Below are 6,480 nucleotides of genomic sequence, written 5' to 3' on the forward strand. Positions count from 1 at the left end.
GTTTCTCTCTTCTTCTCTGAAAGCAATAAAAATATATATTTTTTAAAAAAAGAAAAGTCCCATGTTGGTCTAATTTGAAACTTACATCTGAAACTTCAGTATATTAGGTATAGCCAAATGGACTTCAGTTTCTAAGAGGCCACTTGGTAAAAATAGAAAAAGATATTTAAACACTGAAAAACAATTTATAAAAATACTTTCAATAAGACCTCTGGTAGGAGGATGGAATAGTTTCTTTAAAAGTCAGATCAAGCTTTTCACGAAGATGGCGCCAAAAGCGAAGAAGGAAGCCTCTGCCCCTCTCAAAGCCAAAGCCAAAGCAAAGGCTTTGAAGGCAAAGAAAGCAGTGTTGAAAGGCGTCCACAGCCACAAAAAAAAAAAAAAAAAAAAAAAAAAAAAAAAAAAAAAAGATCTGCACGTCACCCACCTTCCGACGGCCAAAGACACTAAGGCTCCGGAGGCAGCCTAAATATCCTTGGAAGAGCACACTCAGGAGAAACAAGCTTGACCATTATGCCATCATCAAGTTTCCCCTGACTACCAAGTCAGCCATGAAGAAGATAGAAGACAATAATACACTTGTGTTCATTGTGGATGTCAAGGCCAGCAAGCACCAGATCAAACAGGCTGTGAAGAAGCTCTATGATATTGATGTGGCCAAGGTCAACACTCTCATCAGGCCTGATGGTGAGAAGAAGGCATATGTTCGACTGGCTCCTGACTATGATGCTTTGGATGTTGCCAACAAAATTGGAATCTTCTAAACTGAGTCCAGCTGCCTAATTCTAAATATAAAAATTTTACACTGAAGAAAAAAAAAAGTCAGATCAAAATAGGTTCAGAAAGTCAAAACATCCTGTACTGTGGTTCCAGATCAGGAAGGAATAATCTCAGGACAGCATGGAGAGCTGCCACTTAAATGTCTCCACAATGGTTTATGGTCAACTTGTCCAATTTTCCTCGAAAAAGACTATAAAGTTGAAAGTTACTCTTGAGGGTGGGAGGGTGAACAAAAAGAACTTAAATATTGTAATCTCTGGAATGCTAGACAATCTGTATTTGGCCAAGAAGTCTGAGATTGCTAAAATACATTAATTGTCTTCCAACTTTGAGAGTGGTGAAGTAGAACCTTGGAAGTGGAACCCCAGAGTTGAGGACCAGCAGAGCAAGAACAAAACTTCAGAGAGTGATTGTTCCAATAAAGAGCCCTGTGGATTATAAGGAAAAATGAGAAATCTAGACTGAAGGAAAAGGTTGTAGTTTACTAAACTAAAACCTGTGGGACACAGAGCCAAATATTATCGAGCTTATTAACTGTTCTTGAATCTACATTGCCATGGAGAAGCATACCTTATACTAATTAATTTAACATGAGTCTGTATTTTCAGATTCTATATTCATCTCCATACACAAAGTTGCATCATTCACAAAACTATGTTTTTTTTGTATGCAACATTTGAAATATTTTTAATGCTCTAATCTATTTCCCCCTTTGGGTTTCAGTATTTGTGATCCAGGTTTAATGAAAACATCATCTAGAGTTGATTCTATAGAAGCTCTGTGCCAAGATTTCTAAAATCAATTTTTCAGGGACTTCCAACATGATAAAATGGAAATAGAGTTTTTAATTCTTTCTGGCTTTATAACTGCTTAGCTCTTTTAGTTTCGCTCTACCCTGAGAAAAAAAATATGAAGTACAAAGAAATATTTGATAAGCCCTTATAGTTTAAATGTAATAGGTCCCTTCAAAAAATAAAAGGATATTTTACAAAAAGTTACTGTTTGGAGATATTTAAACAAATTTGGGGACGGGGAGGAAATGGTGTAGTTGAATATGATGGTATTGATTCACGGGTTTTACTCTTGGAAGGAAACAGTAAAAGAGAGTCCATTTTAAATGAGCTTCTTTTTTTCCCTCCTGAAGGAATCCTAGTGTTAGGTGTGGTGAGTAGACACTTGCTGGCAGTAGAGATATAGAGTTAAAGTAATAAATCTCTTAGGTGCTTAGGGAAAATAGCCAAACCATTCAACTCACACACCATACATCTACCTCCCTACAAGGCTATTAGCAAAAACCCAACAAGACCCACCCACTTGTTTTCCATAGACTGTCTCCCACTGATATTAAATCTCAAAGCACTGACCTTCTGAACTTTTCCATTAGCATTGATTCATTTTCTTGTCTAATGTTCCTTGTGTTGCTTCAGATAGAATATCCCATTTCCAGCTTGGGTTATCCAAAAAGCAAATCCTCAAACTAATTCTATCTACACAGACAATCCCTGCTTCTTTTCAGGTATATAGGAAGGAGGATTACAGGAGGTTCAGGATCCATAGTAACCGAGACTAGCAAGTAAATATAGCAAGCATAAAAAACTGTTGAGCCACTCCATTGTCCCATCAGCAAACCTGATCCCAGGATGGTATATGTCTTACAATTAAAAAGTCTAAAGATAGTATTTGTGGTACAAAGGGTGACAAGAAAATGTGGCCAGAGGTAGAACCTTATTGAACATATTCAGGGATTAGGTAAAAAGTTACCTGGAGAGTTGAGCAATGCTCTTTAGGACCCCAGATGTTTCCTTTTTACTGAAAAACAGCCTGAGAACCTATTAAATGAATTATGCAGGTGTCTGCATTCTTTGAACATCATTGACATTTTTTTCTGATGAGTGAGGGAACTAAAGATGGAAATTGGAGAGAGGGCAGCGGGGCTAGGAAGTAGAGGTGAGTGCCAAACACTTTGGATAAACTTTCTAAACTTTCAGGAATTTCTGTAGGCCTGCTCTGCTGAGGAATAGCATTGTTTTCATCAGCCTTATCCAGAAAAGAAAGATAAAATGCTAATAAATGGGGTGAGCAGAGACTGAATAGATGGTAGAAAAAATTGAAATTCTGATACTAAGATGGCCTCGTTTTGTTCTTAGAACTCTTCTGCCGTTAACAACTTCCCTACAGCTAGCTGCAGCCTCACTTTCCTGTTTATGTTCTCTCTGAAGCAGAAGGTGAGCGACAGGTTTACTTGGGGAACAGGACAAGCCTGAAAAATATACTGTCTCCTGTCAAGTGTCCCCAGGATGACTTGGAAGAAACTTTGAGGTGGAAAGCTGGAAAAACAAGTTCAGCATTTAAGTGATTGGTAATCTGAAAAAAATAAAGAAAAGCCTTTTGCATATGACCTGGATGAATTCTCACTCCAAGGGGGGGGGGGGGGGGAAAGGTTACTATTTGTTTCTTTTTTATTGGGTTTATTGGGGTGATATTGGTTAATAAAATCATATGGGTCTCAGGTATAAAATTCTATAATACATTATTTGTCAATTATATTGTGTGTTCAACACTCCAATTCAAATCTCCTTCCATCACCATTTATCCTCCCTAAATCCTTATTAGAGGCCTGATGCATGAAATTTGTGCATGGGGGAGGTGTCCCTTAGCCCAGCATGCACCCTCTCCAATCTGGAACCCCTCGAGGAATGTCTGACTGCCCATTTGGGATTGGGCCTAAATGCGCAGTCAGACATCCCTCTCACAATCCAGGACTGCTGGCTCCCAACTGCTCTCCTGTGAGCCTTCCTGATTGCCCCAAACTGCTTCTGCCAGCCTGATCACCCCTAACCACTCCCCTGCCAGCCTGAAAAATGCCTAACTGCTCCCCTGTCAGCCTGTTTGTCCCTAACTTCCCTCCCTTGCAGGCCTAGTCACCCCTAACTGCCCTCCCTTGCAGGCCTAGTCACCCCTAACTGCTCTCCCCTGCAGGCCTGGGTCCCTCCCAACTGCCCTTTGCTGCAGGCCTGGAAGCCACCAACTTTCCTCCTCTGCCTGCCTGGTCACCCCTAACTGCCCTCCCCTGCTGAACTGATCTCCCCCAACTGCTCTCCCTTGCAGGCCTGGTTCCTCCTAACTGCCTCCCCTGCTGGCCATCTTTTGTCCACATAGGGGCAGCCATCTTATGTGTTGGAGTGATGGTCAATCTGTATATTACTTTTTTATTAGATAGGATGTCCAAAAGGCATTTTCAGACGCTTCTTTACAAAATCTGAGACATTAAATAGAAGTTGAAATGATATAGAACATGGAACAACTCTTCAGTGTTCTTTTCAATTTTCTTCTCTTTAGCTAAAGGCCAGGCCTGGGAAATGCCTCTGTGACCAGGTGCCATTTCTAGTTGTCTTTCTCTTTCCCAGCCATGACTGGGCTTAGGATAATCTGCTTGAGTCTTTATGCCAGAGCCAGCTGTCATCCACACTGGGGAACTTTACATTTATGCCCCAAGTGTATAATTCTATAATACATCATCTGTATATTGTATTTTTTCTTCACCGCACCAAATTAAATTTCCTTCCATCTCAATTTGTTCCCCCTTCACTCCCTTTTACCTGCCCCACTCCCCTTTCTCTCTGGTGATCACCATATTATTGTCTGTGTCTATAACTGTATTTTTTTCATTGTTTTTTTCTTAATCCCTTCGTCTATTTCATCCAACCCCCCCAGCTCCCCTCTCCTATGACAGCTGCATTAGAAGCATATAATGACAAACAGTGAAGGAGACATTACTCCCACCCCCTCATTACTCCTCATTGCCACACTATGTGGTGGTCACTTCCTCACAGGACTGAATTCTTATACTCCTAGGAAGCATCTCTTGGAACCTAGTTTCCAATGTAAATCTATTTCCTCTTTCAGGGAGAACTAGAATCTCTAGAATCTCTGGCTGCTTGTGTAATTACATTCACAGAATGGATTGCAGACTTGTCCGAACAAGAACTCAAACAAGCAAAAATGCAACTCTTGGAAAATTAGACCTACCCAATGAGTTATGCCAGACATGTGAGCACATGCACTTGGATGCAAGAAACAACTTTCTGCTCCCAAAATGCCTAGTGAAGATTTTCCTTGTCATAGATAGTCAGCACCTGTTCTGGCCCCAGGAAATGTTGCATAGAGTGCCAGGATTGGCAGGGCTCTTCATGACAACATAGTTCAGCCTCTCATATTATAGATGGAGAAACTAGGTACAATGAGGTCAGATTCAAGTGGTAGAACAAAGGTGTGTACTTTATTTTGATTTTTGAAATATCAGAGCTTTCAAGGTTCTTAGTGATGTAGCCTATCCTTCCCTTCATTTTACAGAAATACATATTGAGGCCCAAGAATTGAAAGGGGTTTGTTCAAGGTCACAATATTCAACTAGGCATTAGAATGCAGTCTCCTAAACCATATACAAATGTTCTTTCCTCTATATCATGGTACTTCTTGGGGTCGGTTTGAGAGCAAAGCAAGAAAATTAAGTTACTGGGATCTTTGATGCCCAGCCTCTTAAACTGTTCCTGAGGTTATCCTAAAGTCCCTAACCCAAAAGAAACTCTAAAACAGATGACCTGGGGTCAGCAGGGCTGCAATAATGGACCTCTGAAGTCATTTGTTTACCTGTAACTTGCCTCTATGGTTCCACTGCTTTGCTGTTGGCTCCCTTCTGCATGGTTACCAAGTGATAATGCCATCTGATAGTCTGTTTTGATAACATGACTCAGCCTTGGGTCCCTTATATTGTGATTGATGTGATCGAGAGTGACTGAAGGAGGAAAGAAGAAGCTTGGTGGGAGGAGAAACTGAGGGTCACTTGCTAGACTTGTCTGAGCTTCTCCATATACTCTCTGCTGTGTTTCTTCTTTCCATGGATAGGGCAGAGGGCAATTTAGACATAGAACATACCAGAGTAACTACCCAACATATGCACCTCAAGAGAAGAAACAAAAGAGAAACTTGCATGTGGGACCAGATGAGCATTAATGTTCTAAGAAAGTCTGATGGCAAAATCTGTATATAGATCATTCTGCAAGCACCAAAAACATCCCTCACTGAAAGTATCTAGCCAAATATTCCCGGTAGACCCCTAAATTTGCTCTGGCTGTGTGCTATTTTGTGCTTGTCATGGCCACACTTTTTCTGAATAGGTAGCTTTATTCAGGGACCTGCTTCTTTAAGCACACAAAATGAAAATCTTGCACCCTTCAAAATAGCAGGGTCTATCACCCAAGGAATTAGATTTATTTTCAACTGAGCAAAAGCATGAGTAACAATCTCTTCTTTGTCCAGAATTAAATACAAAATATTGCATTTTCATGTGCATTCTGTTTCAGGGAATTCTGAAGAGCAAAGACCACATCATCAGCAGTAAAGACTGTTATCTCTATAACTGATGAATAGCAAAGACTTTTTAAATGAGAACAAAGAGCTGCATCTTTCATCTTACTACCAATCTCATCTGTCATCCCACCAACTTTTTAAAACTAAGGAGATTTTCTCTCTCAAAATACATTAGGCATTAATGGCAGAATTTCAGTTTATGAGCTCTTACTAGTAGACGACAGAGATTTGGAGGGTTGAAAATCATGCTTGGTACTTCTCTGATCACATCAAGGTAGAACCCTATGTCACTATGTCACTCTTATAATACTTAGCACAATTTACGTAGAA

At 40.2% G+C, this 6,480-nt stretch overlaps 1 pseudogene across 1 annotated transcript; it reads left to right on the plus strand.

The window, feature by feature from the left end:
- The first annotated feature begins 259 nt into the window (after positions 1-259).
- LOC311615344 (large ribosomal subunit protein uL23-like) lies at positions 260-803 on the plus strand (annotated as a pseudogene). The gene has a single exon. The product of its transcript is annotated as a large ribosomal subunit protein uL23-like (transcript).
- Positions 804-6,480: the final 5,677 nt, after the last annotated feature.

The sequence above is a fragment of the Pipistrellus hanaki genome, assembly GCF_964339955.1.
Source record: "Pipistrellus hanaki genome assembly, chromosome: X".
In the NCBI taxonomy this organism is placed as follows: Eukaryota; Metazoa; Chordata; class Mammalia; order Chiroptera; family Vespertilionidae; genus Pipistrellus; species Pipistrellus hanaki.